Here is an 18,445-nt window from a genome sequence, read left to right on the forward strand (position 1 = left end):
TTATTTATTATTTGTTTGTTTTCAGCTAGACTGTAGTTTTCATTTAATCTTTATGGGTGTTGTTATGAATGACACATATATCTTTCCTCTGACATTTTGTTAGTTTTCCTACATTTTATCATTCTGAGATTAACTGTTGGTCATTTGTCTTGCAGTGTATTTATTCCTTCTTTTGCTTGCACAGCATGTTATCTTCCCTTTCTGCATGTAGAATTCCTTTACATATCTTCTGAAATGTTGACTTAACACTTATTAACTCCTTTAATTTGTAATTCTTCTGGATTATCTTCATTTCTTCTTAGATTTTTTAAAATATAAATTTGCTAGATATAGTAATGTCATTCTTTTCCAGGGTTTGAAATACATCACTGAATGTTTTCCTGGCCTTCCAAGTTTCTGTTGGGAACTCTGCTATGACTCCCATGGCTTTGCCTTTATAAGTAAACTGGCACGTCTCTCTTGCAGTTTTGTTATTCTTTTTCTCATTCTCTATGCTTAACATTTAACAACAGTATTGAGAGCAAAGGTTCTTTTCTGACCATTTCTGTTTTGGTTCCCAAATGCCTCCGGTAACTGAGTGCCAACATCTTAACCAAATTTGGACAATTTTCTGTCATTTCACTAATTGGGTTCTCTATGCTTTTAGGCTGTGTCATAGAACCTTCTTCTTTACCAAAAATCCATCTTTAGTCTTATTCATCCCATAGGTATTGCACGTCATGTTCACATTTTTTTCTTACTCTCTCTGAATGTTCCAATTCATCTACTTACCTTCACAATATCAAGACCTTCCCTTTAGTTATCTAAGACTGTGAGTAAAATATATGACCTGAGATTTTTCTTTATTTGACTCCTGATTCCAAGTTTCCTCTTTGATTCTTCTTTCCACTCTCTGTCTGTGGTGGTTAACCTTGTGTGGCAGCTTAGTGCAGTTTAGAATCACCATGAATCCAGGTCTCTGAGCATGTCTGTGAGAGACTGCCTGAATTAGGTTAATTGGGGTGAGAAGGCACATCGCAAATATAGGCTGGGGTCCTGAACTGAGTAAAAAGGAAAAGAGAGCTGAGCCCTAACACTCAGGTGTTAGTATGACCAGCTACCTCCTGTTTGTGCCATCAGGACTTTCTGCCCATGGTAGACTGTATCCCTTGAAATTATAAGCAAAATAAATAAACAAATAATTAGTTAATTAAAATTAAAATATATTATCTTTACTTAAGTTTTGTTTGCTCAGGTGTGGTTTTTTTGTTATTGTTGTTTTGTTTTTTTACCAGTGAGAAAACTAGTACACTGGTTCCTTATTGAAGTTTATCCATGTCCTTTATTGTCCTCTTTACCTTAACTAGTAAATTTTCTATATCTGGAGTTGGGGGAATTCAACAACTATTTTTTAATCATTCTTCTGAATTATTTATCCAATTTTTTCCATTTCAACATTGTAAAGTAAGATTCTAAAGAGATGCAATCTTTTTTAAATATAATTTGCTGAGTTTACATCCCAATTGTTATCCCTTCACTTGTATCTCCCCATTCCCACCCTGTCTCCCTCTTTTGCCCTATTCCCCTCCCCTAGACCTCTGAAAGAATGTGACTTCCTCCCCCACAGGTCTCATCCAGATAGCCTGTTTCCCCTTCCTCCGTGTGCAGCCAAGCCTTTCCACAAAGGGGAAGTAATCAATTGGAAGCACCAGAGTTCATGTCAGAGGTAGTCCCCACTTGGTGCCTTATTTTCCATGTCTCCTGTATGTCTAGACTGGGATTTGCACCTATGTTAACATGGGTATCACTTCCACTCTCTCATGAATGTCTTCTTAGGGAACAGACTTCTCCTGATGGTGCTTCTAGGATACTGATTTGTTGGGAAGTGTTGGATAAATTTCCAATTATATTCTAGAACAGTATTCCTGTTATTTCCTTTGATGGTTATTAGTGTATTCTGACAAAACACCACTACTGTGTCAGGACATTAGGTCCTGTTTCCTCGTCATTGTCACAAAGGGAGACATTCTTATTAACAATGTGTGATCCAAAAGGTTATGTGAGTGAGCTATACTGCACCCTCTTACTGGTGCATGTTGCACGGGCTCTGTTGTTAGTTTAGGCAGAATGTCCAGAGTATTTCTTGAGGCTCCGCCTGGCCATTGTGGATTTTTAGTCTAATTTAAAATAGAAAGTAGTTTTTGAATTTCAAGTGGAGAAATGCTATGTATTTACAAAGATACACTGACTCTTGGCTCAGTTGAGAGTATAACTCAGCTGCAGAGCATCTGCACAACATACTTAGTCTTGTGCTTACTCTCAGCACTGTGTAGAAAAGGGAAAACAACAGAAACAGCAAGAAATAGCAATGAACTAGATACAGAAATAAAGCAAAATCCAAGTACTAATTGCAACATCCACAAATGGAACAATAACAACAGACATGATGCAGACAGAAATAAGACAAACTATAAAGATTTTTTTTATGCTTTTGAAAACTAATTAAAAGAAGAAAGTAGAAAATGAATGGCAAAAAGAAATTATGATATTCAAGAGTGCAAAAAAGGAGAATTCTTTTGGTATATTACTTGTATATATTTTATTTGGATTCTTATATCTCTACCACCCTTTTACACCCCAATCCCTTCCAACACTCCAATACCAGGTAAGGGAGACAAAAGTGGGGAGAATGAGCACTGAGTTCTTTTTACACTATTTCCTGCCGATTGGAGGCATTTAGTTCCTTGGGCAAGTCCAATCTTTGTTTTGTGAGGATAACTCCAACTTTTTCTTACATCTTTTCTCTCCACCACTTGACAAACCACAGCAGCAGCAGCAATAAGAGCAGGAGCAGGAGCCAGCAGGAATGGCCACTCCTCCTCTTGAGGGGCTCTGGTCTTTTTATACCCTCTCTAGAGTCCCCAGAATTAACCTATCTTCAGCTGGCAGAAGCACGCGCCTGCCAGAGCACACAGGAGGCAAACAGTGGACAATCTGAAGCAGTCCCATATTATACACCTGGGATTAAAATGGAAACTTGTTTTTAAATACACCAAAATCTTACTATAGAAAGCAGGAAGAAGGTGAAGAGCTAGAGTTATGTTTTAGAGGAGAGAGAGAGAGAGAGAGAGAGAGAGAGAGAGAGAGAGGGAGAGAGAGAGAGAGAGAGAGAGAGAGAGAGAGAGAGAGAGAGAGAGAGAGAGGCTGTGACTGATGTGACTGACACACAGGCACAGCAGGTAAAGGCACTTTCTTAGAAACCTGGGCTTAATCTCCAGAACACACATGAAGGGAGAGAATTAATTCCATAAAATTGTCCTCTGATTTCCATACATGAGTCATGGCACATATAGACACAGACATATACACATAACACACAAACATACACTTTTCCAACTATGAAAAGAACAGGTAAAAAGTAACAAAATATGTGGAAGAAAATAAGAAAATGAAAATAAGCATCTATTTAGGTACAAACATGCATGTTCAGATCAGTCAGAAAATACTTTTTAAATAACCCAAAACCTCAGTTGAAATATTTTCTTTAAAAAAATTGTCTCTTCTGGTAGTCTTGCCAGCAAGAGTCAATATTGACTAAATCTGCCAATATGAACTTTCTGTGCCTCCCTGGAATATGTGCCCCTCAGAAGAGCAAAGCCTGTGTGGGTAGTTCATTTATTTTTGTGCTGTGCTCTTTTTGCAATTACTGTGAGTAGTTCAGGCCTGAGCTGGTTGAAAGACTCGGTCTGGCTAGTACAAGGCACTGTGTTACTTACTTTTTCATTGCTGTGGTAAGTAAGAAACCTGAGGGAGGCAACTAACAGAAAGGCAGGTTTAGTTTGCCTCCCACATTAAGAGTGCCTTGCCAGCCATTGGGGAGCAGGGATGGCAGAGTCCACGTGCTGGAGACTCCCCAGATCTAGGCAGATGAGGATGTAGGCAACATCAGAGAATGGTGGTGATTCTTTCTAGCTGTTTATGCTAGCAGTTCTCAACCTTGGGGTAACGACCCCTTTGGGGGATCAAATGACACTTCCACAAGGGTCACTTAAGACCAATGAAAAATGCAGATATTTACATTATTATTTGTAAAAGTATCATAATTATAGTTATGGATTAGAAACAGCAATAATTTTAAGTTTCCAGGAGTAAAAAACACAGCATATCTATGGCAAATATTCTACCAAGCTGAACTTCAGGATTGTGGAGACTTAGCAGACTACAAGATTCCACCAGCCCTAAACTAAGCTTATCATCCATAGTATCTGATACCTATAAGTCAGATTCCCTGCTTTGCTTTAACCTGGTCTTCACCATTGTATTTGGAACATGGCTTGATTTATGACTCTCTTTGTTGTACAACTATATATATATGTATAATATATATACATGCATATATATAATATGTGCACATATTTATATATTTGATGGAAGGGCGTTGCTTATAGGACAACCTGAGTCTACATATGCAGGCCATGTCTACTAATACCTAAAGAATAAACTGTTCAAAGAAAGAATAATCAGGATCCCAAGATGAGACTTGACAGCCTATGACCATATAGTGACGGAGGAGGTCTCCCTCTGTCATAGACCTAGGGGAGGGGAATAAGGTAAAAGCGGGAGGGAGGGAGGGAGGAATGGGAGGATACAAGTGATGGGATAACAATTGAGTTGTAATCTGAATAAATTAATAAAATTTTAGAAAAAGAACAAACTGCTCTTTATTTCCTTTGAGGTGTGCTTTTGCAGTGGCATTGTCTATGCCCTGCTGAACTACAGTGAACTCCTTCCACTGCATTAGGTGATTGTTCTCTAGAACTGTGGATTCCGAAACACCTAGAATCATAAACACTACGTTCTGTAAATCTAACCATCTTGGCGCCTGCTGTTATTATTCCTGAGGTTTGAGACTGTGTAATTTATAAAGAAAAAAGGGCTTAGTTTATACTCTAAAGACAGAGAAACTCAAGGCTACTATTTGTAGTGAGGTGCTCTTGAGTTATAACATGGCAGGGGATTAAAAAGCATAAAACTACCATGTATGTATAGAAAAAAATAACTTTTACAGGACAGTTCATGGAAATGCTAGTTTCACTTTATAAGAGTCCATTTTCCCCCACTGTCATGGGAACTTTTATCCCTTTCACAAGGTACTACAACCCCTCAACACACACACACACACACATACATACACACACACACACACACACACACACACACACACACACACACACACGAGAAAAATAAGCTTTACCTGAATTGCAGCAGGGTCAAACAATTTTCAGACTGTGGCAATCCTCATTTTTCTCTCTATAGTCTTTCTAAAAGGAACACTACCACTAGCAACCTAACTATGCAAAGCCACATGAAGTAATTTCTGTCTCCTGAATATTCATGCAATACATGCTGGCATGCTGGGGAATGACAAATAAAAACTGCAGAGATTTGGGAATCATTAAAATAACTAAGAAATTTTTATCCTGGTAAGTACAAAGATAACAATAAAAATAAAATTTTATCTTTTAAAAACTCCCTATTTGATCTTTAAAGACATATGGAGGCATTCTAAAAATAAACACAGCAACTTTTCTATTAGAAATAGTACAATTTTGTCCCCACATTAGGCTGGGGTTATCTCTCTAACCTTGCGATGTTCTCTGAGATAGAGCTGACGGGAAAAGAGGATGCAAGCTATCAATGAGAACAATATCTGAACAGCTTGTTTCAGATACAACTTAGGACAGAAAAGCCAAAAACAACATTAAGAAAAGGATGTGAGTACAAAAAAAGCAGGAAAAAGATGAGTGATGGAAAAATACACAACTGATTTTAAAACCTTATATGAAGTCACATTAACCATAAAACATGTATTTTCCACTCACATCCTTAATTCCATTTCACATCCCATACTGATAAAAAAAAAATTGAGGTTAAAAATAGCCAATCATGAAGACCAAGTTGGAATTCCAAGTCAGTGCCATGGGTGTCTGGAAAGTGTACCTGGAAATTTGGTGAACACGAGGAAACCTCAGGATGTTTAATCACCAGGGTAACTTTCCCTGAAAGGCCCTTAACTACTTATTAAATCATTTGTCCAATGGGTACCATATCTTGTGATGTACACGTGAGGCCCAAACACAGCTGGGCCGAGTAGAAGAACATGAGCTTTTTAAAGTAATCAGCTGCCTGGTGTTCATGATGTCCTTGATATGGGGCCAGAATCTGAGGGAACGTCTGGAGGAGAAGAGAGAGCACTAACAGAATGATAAAAACTAAGGCCAAAGGCCCTGGACGCTTTGTAAATGTTGGAGAATGGACGAACAGAGTGATGCTCAAGAGATAGCGAAGAACTCTCCTGACTTGGAGTTAGAATTTGAGCACTGACCATGATGCTGGAAAGCAAACCATTCTGCAACTAGAAAAGAATCAGAAAAGATTATTTTCTTCAATACATATTACCAGCACTGCTAACAAGCTCATACATACAGCATCCCATCTCAATTGCTTTCGTGGAATAATGTCTTTTCCATGTAGGTTCTAATCATTTAAGAAACACAATTAAATGATCATAATGGATGCCAAAATATTATTGACCCAAGCAGGAACACATAGGGATGAAAGTCAAAAGAACTTGATAATTTTAATCCAGAATTGGATCAACTTGCCATTTAATTTCAGAAACATTCGCCAAGTGCTGGGTCCTGTCCATGTTTGGAGGAAACAACCTGAGCTTATAGTCTGTGGACAAGTTCCTTTCCAATACAGAGGAGGCAAACCCAGTACATGTCAGAGATAAGCCTTGTACCACTTGATAGAGGACCCATATGAATATGATCAGAATTTCAAATGGGTGAAGGAAGAAAAATATCATCTGGATGTACAGGTGGGGTCTCAAGACCAAACGCACCAAGATGTTGGTAGAGTTCTTCATCTACTGAGCTTCTTTTGTATCCCACAGAAGCAGAGCTCTTTGAGTCTTGTGTTAAAACTCTTTCCAAATGCAACTGAACTCACTCTAAACTAATTACATCCAGGTGATGGAAGGGCTAACATCAGATACTGTGGTGCACAGTACCCCTTCAGAACCGAGGAGCTCATCCTTTCAGTAGTGAAGAGTTTGGCTGCTGACACATCACTGATGTGTTCCACTCCAGATAGCCTAAGAAAGCTGTATTGCTAGCTGTGACATCCCTTTTGAGGAAGTTGCCTATGGGCAATGCCTGGACACTGCGAGGTCCACATATCTTACCTCTGTCTTTACGGGGACAAATGTAAGGGAGTATTCTAGCCTCAAATATCCAGATAGTATAATCTAAGACCTCTTAGACAATAGAGGTTGTAATATCTTATAATAGGATTCGAATGAAATTAACCTCTTTAAAGGGGACATTTATTAATTTTTACAACAAATATTTATTAAGCCTATTCTGCAGACAGGCACTAAGTTAGGTACCATGACCAGCTGGACACATGATCTGTTATTGTGTGGCTTTAGTTTTACCTGGAAGATGCACATGCATGACTAAGTAGGATGGTATGAGGTTTACAGAGCCATCATAGCTCCAACAGTAACATTTCAAAATTGAGCACAGCAAACAAATTTACCCAGTGATTGTCCTTGCTATTGGGCTTTTTTTTTTTTTTTTGGTATGTTGTTTGTTTGTTTAACAGGATTTTACCATGTAGTCCAGGCTGTCCTCAAACTTAAGATCTTCCTGTCTACACTCATGTAATCCCATGTGCTGGCATTACAATTCTGCACCACCAAACCAGCCTTCAGAATTATGCTTTACTTTTACTTTAAATGCAAGTGTTATTCCACTGTCTTGCGGCAATGTCTAAGATTTGTTTGTCTAAATGATATATCAAAATAAGGATGCATTTCCTAAGTAACCACTGAAAGTCTTCTCTGGGACACCTGTTTTCATAATGGTTAACTATTCTGAAAATGTTTCATCTTGTTTAGCCTTCTTACTTAGCTTTTAAAATATTCGAATAATATGTAATGGTCCTGGGATTCCTGACTAACATCTGCTAGATGAATCTGTTGAGCTTCATATATTACAATGGCTTAGTTACTTGCTGACTCACTCTCCACATATTTCCACTAATTATGAAATTGCCATTTGACTAAGGAAGTGTGCTTGATAGTAATCAACTTTATTTATTTATTTATTTATTTATTTATTTATTTATTTATTCACTTTACATCCCAAATGCAGTCCCCTCCTTCCTCTCCTCCCAGTCTCACTCTCCTACTCTCTTCCCCCTTTCTCCCTCCCTTTCTTCTCAGAAAAGGAAAGCCTCCTTCCTCACCCTCACTCTGACTCCCATTCCAACCCATCGCAGCACATTCAGTCTCCTCTAAGCACCTCCTCTTCCATTGAGGCCAGACAAAGCAACTCAGTTAGGGCCAAGTAATCTAAAAGCAGAACCCAGTACATGTCAGAGATAAGCCTTGTACCACTCGACAGGGGACCCATATGGAGACCAAGCTGCCCATCATATTTGTCCAGGTTCAGCCCATGCCTGCTCTGTGGTTGGTGCCTCCGTCTCTGTAAGCCCCCGTGGACCTAGGTTAGTTGACTATGTTGGTCTTCTTGTGGAGTTCTTATCCCCTCTGGGTCCTACTATTTCCCCCCGACACACACACACACTCTTCCACAAGATTCCCCAGCTCTGGTTAATGTTTAACTATGAGTCTCGGTCTCTGTTTCCAAGCACTGCTGAGTGGAGCCTCTCAGAGAACAGTTATGCTAGACTCCTGTCTGCAAGCATAGCAGAGGTTCCTTAATAGTGTCAGGGGTTGGTTCTCTGCTATGGGGTGGGTCTTGGGTTGGATCAGGCACCTAATGTACCTCTTAACCCTCATCCAATAAGTGGGTTTTTTTTTCAGTAAGATGTGATTAACATAGTGACCCATAATCAGTCAAAGTGCAGAAAATAAGAAAATGAGGAACACTCAGCTCTAGAAGGGGCATCTACATCGTACATCTCTCCCAAGTCTCAGAGATCATTGGGAAGAGAGGTCAAGAAAGATTATAGGGGCCAGAGGTGACTAATGACTACAACAAAAGTGTTTCCTGAATGCAGAAGGACAGTTGCACATTTGAACTTAGAGCACCGTGACAGAGTGTATAAGACCTGTGCATGCTCAAAGCAGAGGAAATCTCAGCACGGAGAGGGCAGGCAGACAGGAAATCCCACCCCTAGCTGAGGAGCTATTGGCAACTGAGAGCTACTAGGAGAAGAAAAGTCCATTTTTTTAAGTGTACTGCCCCAAGTAGAGTCACCACACTTGAGTGGAAGACCACTCATCCAAGAGTACAGAGCAGCACAAACTAAAGTTGATGGGTTTAAAAGCAGAAAAAGAGGTCATGAAATTAGGTCAGTACAGAAAGGGTGGTGGATCTGGGAAGAGACTGAGAAGGGGAAATAAATATGATCAAAATACGTAGTGTGAAAAGTTCAGAGAACTAATAAATTACAAAATAAATAAAAAATAAATATTTTTAAGAATAAAAGAACTGAATGAGGACGTTAAGAAAGGGAAACAGAGACCCCAAAATGGCAGAAAAACAGAAAACTCAGCAAACACCTCTGTATGAATGCATGGAGACAAACTATCAACCAAAAAAAAATGAAATTAGAGGGTTATTTTGTATTAGAATTAGCTTGATATTTTTTATTTTTATTTGTTAACAAACAGCATATTCGTATTTTATCAGAGAAGTTTCAAATGGATTGTTGACATCCTCTTGAGGAATTTCAGGTATCTAATTTATATTGCATAGCAAGATTTCACCCATGTTATTTCATACCCATATCACAATCAAGAGCACTTACTGAACATAGTAAAACATAACAGTAAAATGGTTTCTGGGGTTACACAGTCTGTTAGTTAAGGAAAATTCTGCCTGCAGTTAAAGGAGAGAAGATAAAAATCTCATTGGATTAGCACAGTAAATGTTCACTTCATAGGTGCATGAATTCAACTTTTATTTCTGTTTAGGCAAAAGAAGAATAGGAGCCTCCTGTTCTTAACAGGGCATCTGAAGCTTGTCTGTCACCTTCAACATTGCTTGTCCATCCACATCTAACTGATAAATGAAGGTAGAATTTTAAAAAGCTGGTGAGAATGGGTTTCTATGAGCAGGATTTCTATACTCCCTAAGGAAATTGTAGTCTAAATCCTACTGATCAGAACAAGCACCAAGTTCTCAGAAACCCTCAGGAAAATCTGGGAATTGGAACATCTGGTTGGACATTCCCTTCCAGCAATCTATTTACCTTGTAAAAGTGAAAGTCTATATCAAGATTCTTCAAGTCGTGGGCATTCAAGTGATGATGAATAAATAACTTCACTATAGGATCCCTAGCTATTTGAGCAGTTCATTACAGCCCCAAAGGGTGACAGTATCATTAGCCAGCCTCACAGTTCTTACTCCATTTCAGTTTATTTAATAAACATTGCTAAGGTGCCAGATTCCATGTTGGCCTCCAATACCATTTTAGGTGATTTGGGGTAGCTCTATTTCCTAACATGGAGAAACTCCACTTTCTATATATGTCTTCCATGTTTTTCCATTCTTTCCAAACCCCACTCACATTATTCTTTCCCATAAAAGCCTCTTGGAACAATTATATTTGCTGCTGATTCATCTTCTCCTAAGTTCTTACACTCCTTTCTATTTCCCCTTTTCCTGGCTCCTTACACTGGAGCCTATTTCTCACACCATTATTCTTATTTTAAGCTAATTTCCCCCCTGAACTTTCATCTCTCCTAAGGAACTTTCATCTCTTAGAAGGAAGGCTTCAAAATGTTGGATGTTGGTTCCCAAGCATTTAGCATAAAAGAATGGAATAGTGCAGGGCGTGGTGGCACATGCCTTTAATCCCAGCACTCAAGAGTCAGTGGCAGGCAGATCTCTGTGAGTTTGAGGCCAGCCTGGTCTGTAGAGTTAAGTTCCAGAACAGCCAAGGTTGTTATACAGTGAAACCTTATCTCAAAAAAAGAAGAAAAAAGTAAATGCTTATAGACAGGTTTCATTTCAAAATATTTATGGGATTTTTATAAGAATCATAGAAATGTTTTGTAAATTATGAGCTTCATTTAAAGAGGGAAAGAAAGATAGCAACCATGATGATAAATATTGGACACTCAGCAGGATATATTGTAATGCTCACCTGGCAGTTAGCTGTGGCCACCTTTATTTCTCCAAAATGGGCCATAGTTGAAGCTATGTGGAGAAGGCAGGTCTCCTCCACGCTCTTCTTCTTGATGCTTGGAAGTTGACCTGTGGCACTGAGACCCAGACCTAGCAGACAGCTGATATCAATGCTCCAGAAGAGGGCAATGCTACCATTCTAGCCTGGGGCTCGGAGGACTTTGGAAAGTGGAGGAGGTCTACTATTTCATTACTTACTTACATGTGTTTCAGTATTGCCTTTGTGGCTCTTTGTTGCAATTCTTAATCTAATGAACCTAATAATGTGTTTGTTATCATTATTGAGCCTACTGAGTATACGGCACTCTTTATTGCAGGGCTCATTACAAACCAGGTATTCATCTACTTAAAATACACAGCAAGTTGTAAACTAAAATCTCACTCAGCCACTCAAGATAAGGATCCAAATTTTCAAATAATAATGATGATATGTTTAACTTGTTACATGCTATTAGCTGAGTGTTGTGTTCCTTCCACAGAAGCACACTGTAAGATGGTCCTTGCTAGACATCAGTGTATTAATCTTGGACTTCCTAGCTTCCATAATAGTAAAATACCATTTCCCATTCATTTGTTATGGCATCAAAAATGGACTAAGACACAAAGTACAGCCTTATAAAATAGACTGATGATAGAACTAGATTAAACACTAAGTTTTTAACAATGTGTTGGCATTTCAGAAAATGTAATTATAAAAAGTGCACAATCAACCTGGTTATGTCATCATAGTCAATATTCTGGTGTGCACACTATGACAGTCTGTCCAGCTTAGATAACAACATAATTTTATTCTACTAAAGTCAGGACTTAGTTTTGTGTTTATCTGCTTTTTATTGAATAAACATATTATGGTTGCTGTAACAACCAAGCAAAATTTATGTACATTTGTATACATGTTCATAATAAATTATATATAAACTCAGTAATGTATTAATTTCTAACAAAATCTCTTTCTATGTGGCTGTGTGAAGGCATGTACAATTGCACATGCACATGTATGTATATGAAGGCCAGAAGTTAAAGCTGGGTACCTTCCTCAATCACTCTCGACTTTTCTTTCCATACTAAGTTTCCCATCAGTTAAGCTAGACTAGCCAGCCAGCAAGGCCCAGGGATGCTCTCTTCTCAATGTCTCCCATTGGTTTGGTGATGGACCGTGCTGGACATCAAACTCAGGTCCTTTGCTTACACAACAAGGCCTTACTTACTGAGCAGTCTCCCAGCCCCTGGTTTCTAATATTATCTTGAACCACCTGGCATGGACTGAATTAGGCTTACATCTTCAACAAAGCCAGTTGGAAGGTTTTCAGAATGTGGAAGACTATAGTAAGGAAAATGAAAAGCAGCAGTTATCACCTTATACCATGACAGACTACATTCTAGTGCTGTTCACAGTTTAGTACTGGAGCAAATTCTCATATGTATATGAATGACCATGAAGCAGCATCATCACAGTGGATCTCAACCTGTGGGACAGGGGTCACATATCATATATCCTGCATATCATATATTTACATTATGATTCATACCAGTAGCAAAATTACAGATATGAAGTAGCAAAAAAAAAATTATGTGGCTAGGGGTCACCTCAACATGAGGAATTGTATTAAAGGATCACAGCATTAAGAAGGTTGAGAACCACTGTATTAAGTATTCATAGGTCCTGGACCAGACATGACTCATTCAGTAAGCTTTTTAATGCCATGGATATTTGGAAATATGGTAAAAAAAAAACTATAAAACATTTTGAAATAATAATTATAATAAATGCAGAAAACAAAGGAAATAAAATAAAATAAATCAATTATTTTTAAATTTAACTAAAATACTTTTGACAACATAATTCCACTTATATTTTAATTAATTAAGTAATTATACCAACCAGAAAATTCATTAATTAAAATATTAAAATGCAAATGAAAAGTATAAATTTAGAAATGTCATATCAATTATAGGGTAAAATCAAAATATTTTTCTTAGATTTTTACAACAAAGTATAATTTTTTGATACTACCATGATGGTTACAGTCAAAGCTAATGGTAATATTAAATTCCAATTGAAAACCAGTAAAAAAATAAAATTCTTCAGTCAATAAATTCAGCCCTAAACTCTTTCCATAAATCCATGGACTACAGGCAGCAAAGGGCTGAGAAGGTAAATAGATAGAAAGCTTTCTACCATATGTAAGGAAGACCCTATGTTACACACACACACACACACACACACACACACACACACACACACACACAAGGATTTTACTGAAAATGAATCTATTTATAAACAGCCTCTATGTGAATATCTCCTGTGCTTTAATGGGGTAGGGTAAGTTTCAAAAGAAAAGTGTCATCTGAGGCATGTGATGATTTGTGGCTCAATTTTAGCAAACGATTAGGGGAAGCAGTTCAGTTAGAATCCACACTTGATTTATTCCCAAAACAAGTAAAAAAAGAAAACTTCCATAATAGGGAGATTACTGTTCATTGAAGTAATCATAGAGACGTAATCAGCTGGATGGGAAAAGTCCAAAGCACTGGAAGTCCATGTTAACAGATGCCCTGTTAAGGAGCCTGGACTTGATGTTGAAAGAAAGGTGAAATGAAGAATTAGCATAATAAATTCATCAGTTGAGTAATATTGCCCTTACAAGGAAGGACTTAATAAAACAGAAAGTTTGGATTTAAATGAAATCACCTAATGAGTCTTCCACAATTGCACATAAAAACAGAATGGGCTGCTGAATATGGAAATGGTTATAAAGGAAGGTGGATAGGACAAAAAAAAAAATGGGTGCATGTAAATTTTGAACCTAGATACCTAGGAATTGAGTTGGGTAGTAACAAATGTATTAAAAAATCTACATTAATTTTGGAAAATATTATGATAAGTTCAGACCTATCGACCAAACTTCAGGATAACGTAGAATATAAACAGTTTTTTATATAAATATAAAATATAAATATAAAAAAAGCTCAGGACATCGAGCCCAATGAGATGCCAAGGCTAGAGGCACTGCAAGTTTTCGACAAAAGCTGATGCAATTTCTACTTCTACTGCAACCACAGGAAAAGACAAAAAGATGAAAGCCAAAGCATAAATTAAACTCCTGAAACTGCTTCATTTATTTGGAATTAATTGTGTTTTCTTGAGTCCTGGACAGGGGAGAGAAAATTTTGAAGGAGAAATTTTGAAGAACCTCATACAATAAGATTTATTATCTGAAGGCTACAAACAATGAAAATGAGTCTTAAAGAAGATGGACTGAAAATTTTCCAGGGTTAAGAATTCTCAGTGTCTAATTGTCAACTGCTCTGTGTAAAATGCAATATAGAAGAACACTTTACATTGAAACACATCAGCAGCACAATATAGCTTCCTGCTAAACATTTTTATGGGAAACATATAATTAAAACAGTGATTCCAGAGAGGCTAAGATTAATTCCATGACTGATTCTTTGATAGACACCACTGTGTCCTCATCCTTACTTTGGCTTTCTTTTTTCATGGGCCTTACATTACTAAACAGACTTTCCTTTTGGCTAAAATTAGAAACTGAAAGCTTTCTGCCACTCATTTCCCCAGGCAAGCTCCATGGAAACAGCTCAAAGGGAGATTTTGATGACTCTGCCTGTGGTGAGAAGGCAGCCCCTGCCTTCCACATTCCTCCCACTTCTTAAGGCTCAGAGCCTTTTTCTACCACCCATGCTTTCTGTTTCTCTCATTGGAGGTCTTATTCATGCAGCTTTTGAGGTGAGGTAGTAGCGTATTTACACTATGTTCCTTTCCAACAATACATCCCTTTGCCTAGATGATATAACTTTTCCATTTATCAAAAATGATTGTATGTCTCAGCCTGGAGAACATAGTCATGACTGAAAAGAATTCTAATTAGGTCATCTTACATTCATTCCAGCAGAATGTGTGATTATAACCATTTTTTTTATCACCTTACCTCAAAGTTAAATCCATCCTTTAAGTTGTTCCCCAGATACAATGGATGTCTCCTTTAATACCTGAGCACCTAAATCTGGAGAATAGTTACAAAAGTCTCTGAGGACTCCTGATCACACAGAAAGAATATTATTCAGCCATTAAAGATAGGTTTATTGTGTAGTGTGCCACTCTCCTAGCTGTGGGAAGAACTCATGACCCAGGAAAGCAATGAAAAAGGACAAGTTGCTCACTGTGTAAGTTATCTCTAATCCACTCCGTGGGAAGGAAACAACCCTTCTCAATTGTATTCTTCTGTCTGGACTATAGATTTGTCAAATCTAGAGTTAAAAGGTGGTCTAAACTTCTCTGCCTAATAGAAGATGGAAAATACACAATTCAAAGAGATGAAGTAGACTCAAGTAAGAAAGCCATTAGCTAAGAAGCCATGAGTAGGTAAAGCATAGCAGTTGCCTTTGATCCACAAGTTTCATAGATTGTTCCATGTTGCCTTCCTCTTTATACCTAAATTACAATGTGGAGATATTTCTATGATGCTTTGCTGATGCAATGCCTTTCTGATACAATGCTGCAGTCTGTTCTGTTTTCAGTAAAGGCATTAGAAATTGGGTAGGTAATATATACAAAATTACACATTTTGTAACAAAAAAAAGAAAAGAAAAAGAAAAAAATTAAAGCTATAGTTCAAAAGTTCTCAGGCAGGTTGAAACAGAGAAGACAGATCACCCTGTATGCATGTTTTGTTAAACAAGCCTCCATTGTGTATGGAGCCAGTGACTTCTCAGCACACCAACGTTAGGTAAATTGCCTTATTCTAACTCCGCAGAACAGCTCTGAATAACCAATTTTCCCATTAGCCACTTATCCACCCTATTATCTCATACTTTATCCATGCAATTTGCTGAGCTATTATGCCCACGCTGGAAATCAGAAAAACTCCACTTAATATTTCAGAGAAAATTGCTTCCAGTAATTTGAATATGTTGCGGTAGACTGAGAAAATTGAGGTAAATTTCCCTTGTCTTTCAGTTTTCTTCAATGTTAGTGATTTCTGTCACTCTTCTCCTTTCTGTCAGCCGATCCTTATCCTTAACTGACCCTACGTCATTAAAACAGTTGCCATTTAATTGTCATTGAACAGTCTACTTTAGTTGGTTCCTAAAACAACTTGTGTCCTTCCACCTACACCTACATAGTGAAAAGCTCTGGACCCTACCTAATGTCTCATTTCCATCAAAATCTGGGCTTATCCTAGCGCTCATGAACACCTGTGTAGTTTACCAAATGGTAAGAAATACACTGACTTGCTCATGTTGTATCACTTCTCACATACACGCATGTCTGTTTTTTTGTTTTGTTTTGTTTTGTTTTTAAGTAAAATGGGCTCGTCAAAGTTCGAACAACAGTGTTTTCTGTAATACTGTGGGCAGGGATGTGAAGTTGGGAATAATGATTCCATTATTATTCCTGTCCAGTCCTTCAGGAAGCTAAGCAGCACGGATGGGAGAACAGCTTTCTCCCTGTACTCAGCAGGGGCTGTCCACAGACCAGGAAGTACTTCACTCTACCTCAGTGCTGCATCTTTTCTAAATGAAAGCTGTAACTTGATTGTAGTGTTTTTTATCATGGCAACAAGAAGCATCTTTAATGTGGCATCCTTTGTGTCTAGCAAAGCATGGTTCACTTGTGATGGCTGGGTATATGGTGGAAAGTCAGTTGTCCTTTAGGTTAGATTAGAATCTATGGGCATAGTTGTCAGACGAATGCAGAATGGGGCCCATAAGAGGCTCCACATAAAAGAAACTAGCAAGTCACTGTGAGGAAAGTTTTATGTACAGAAGAAATGAAGAAAGAGAAACAGAAGAAATAGAAGCAAAAAAAAAAAAAATCCATGTGATGCTGCTGTTACTGTTTCATTTGAGGCTGCTTGGTTTGTTGTGACATAAAACCCTTCAGTTCATTTGCCTTCCCAGACATGCACACAGAATTTTATTTCCCCAGCAAATCTGCTTGCCTACTAAGTGCTTTGTGTGATTGAAGACAATTTGTGCTTGCTGTTACACATTGAGGAGTAATATAAGATCTTGAGGTATAGGAGATGATGTAAAGCCTCTAATTATTAGGAACTCAAGAAGAGTGGAACCATTCCAAACCATTTTTATCTCCAGTATCCTCAGGAAGTAGAGATGGCTGTTAGAACACACAGGATAAGAAGCAAGTTGCAGAGACATGCCTAAAACTTAGGGATGACACAGCTTCAAGAGAAGTATGAGGCACTCATGTTCTCTGAGAATGAATGCTGTGAACTGAAATAGAAATATCAAGGGATATCCAGGCATGGTGGTATATGCCTTTAATCCCAGCACTCGGGAGGCAGAGGCAGAGACAGACAGATTGCTGTGAGTTTGAGGCCAGCCTGGTCTACAAAGCAAGTCCAGGACAGCCAAGACTAACACAGAGAGACCCTGTCTCAAAACACCAAAAAAAAAAATATATATATATATACACACACACACACACACACACACACACACACACACACACACACACGGGATGGTTTATGAGAAACATAGATTAATACATAGAAAGTTTACCAGAAGGAACATGGAACTAGCCTTGACTTTTAGTATTAAGACTGTTAATCTTCATATTGAAAGGCAATCAGGCTGGTGCCTTAGTTTGAGTGGGACCCCTGGGCCCAAATCTGCCTATACAGGCAGTAAACTGTAAACTTTAAACCCCTACCCAGATCTAGCCAATGGACAGAACATTCTTCACAGTCGAGTGGAGAGTGGGATATGACTTTCTCACGTACTCTGGTGCCTCACATTTGACCACGTCCCCTGGACGGGGAGACCTGGTGGCACTCAGAGGAAGGACAGCAGGTTACCAAGAAGAGACTTGATACCCTAAGAGCATATACAGGGGGAGTCATAGGGGAGGGGAACAGTCATAGGGGAGGGGAATAAGGGGAAAATGGGAGGGAGGGAAGAATGGGAGGATACAAGGGATAAGATAACCATTGAGATGTAACAAGAATAAATTAATAAAAAAATATTTAAAATGAAAAAAAAAGAAAGGCAATCAGGAAATGAAACTGAGAAGTTAAAGATGTCTTTGGTTGGTTTAGAGAAACCCTTTTCTAGTGATGAACCCCAGTGGCTGACCTTGAGCCCCATCTGCATGAAGAGTTCCTTCACTGAGCAATTGTAAGGGAGCAGGAAAGAGTGGGAATAAAATCTCAACAGAAACCATTTCTCCAGTTTTGTTTGATGAACTAAAGATTTTT

The sequence above is a fragment of the Acomys minous genome (genome assembly GCF_964271855.1).
Source record: "Acomys minous genome assembly, chromosome: 1".
Classification (NCBI taxonomy): domain Eukaryota; kingdom Metazoa; phylum Chordata; class Mammalia; order Rodentia; family Muridae; genus Acomys; species Acomys minous.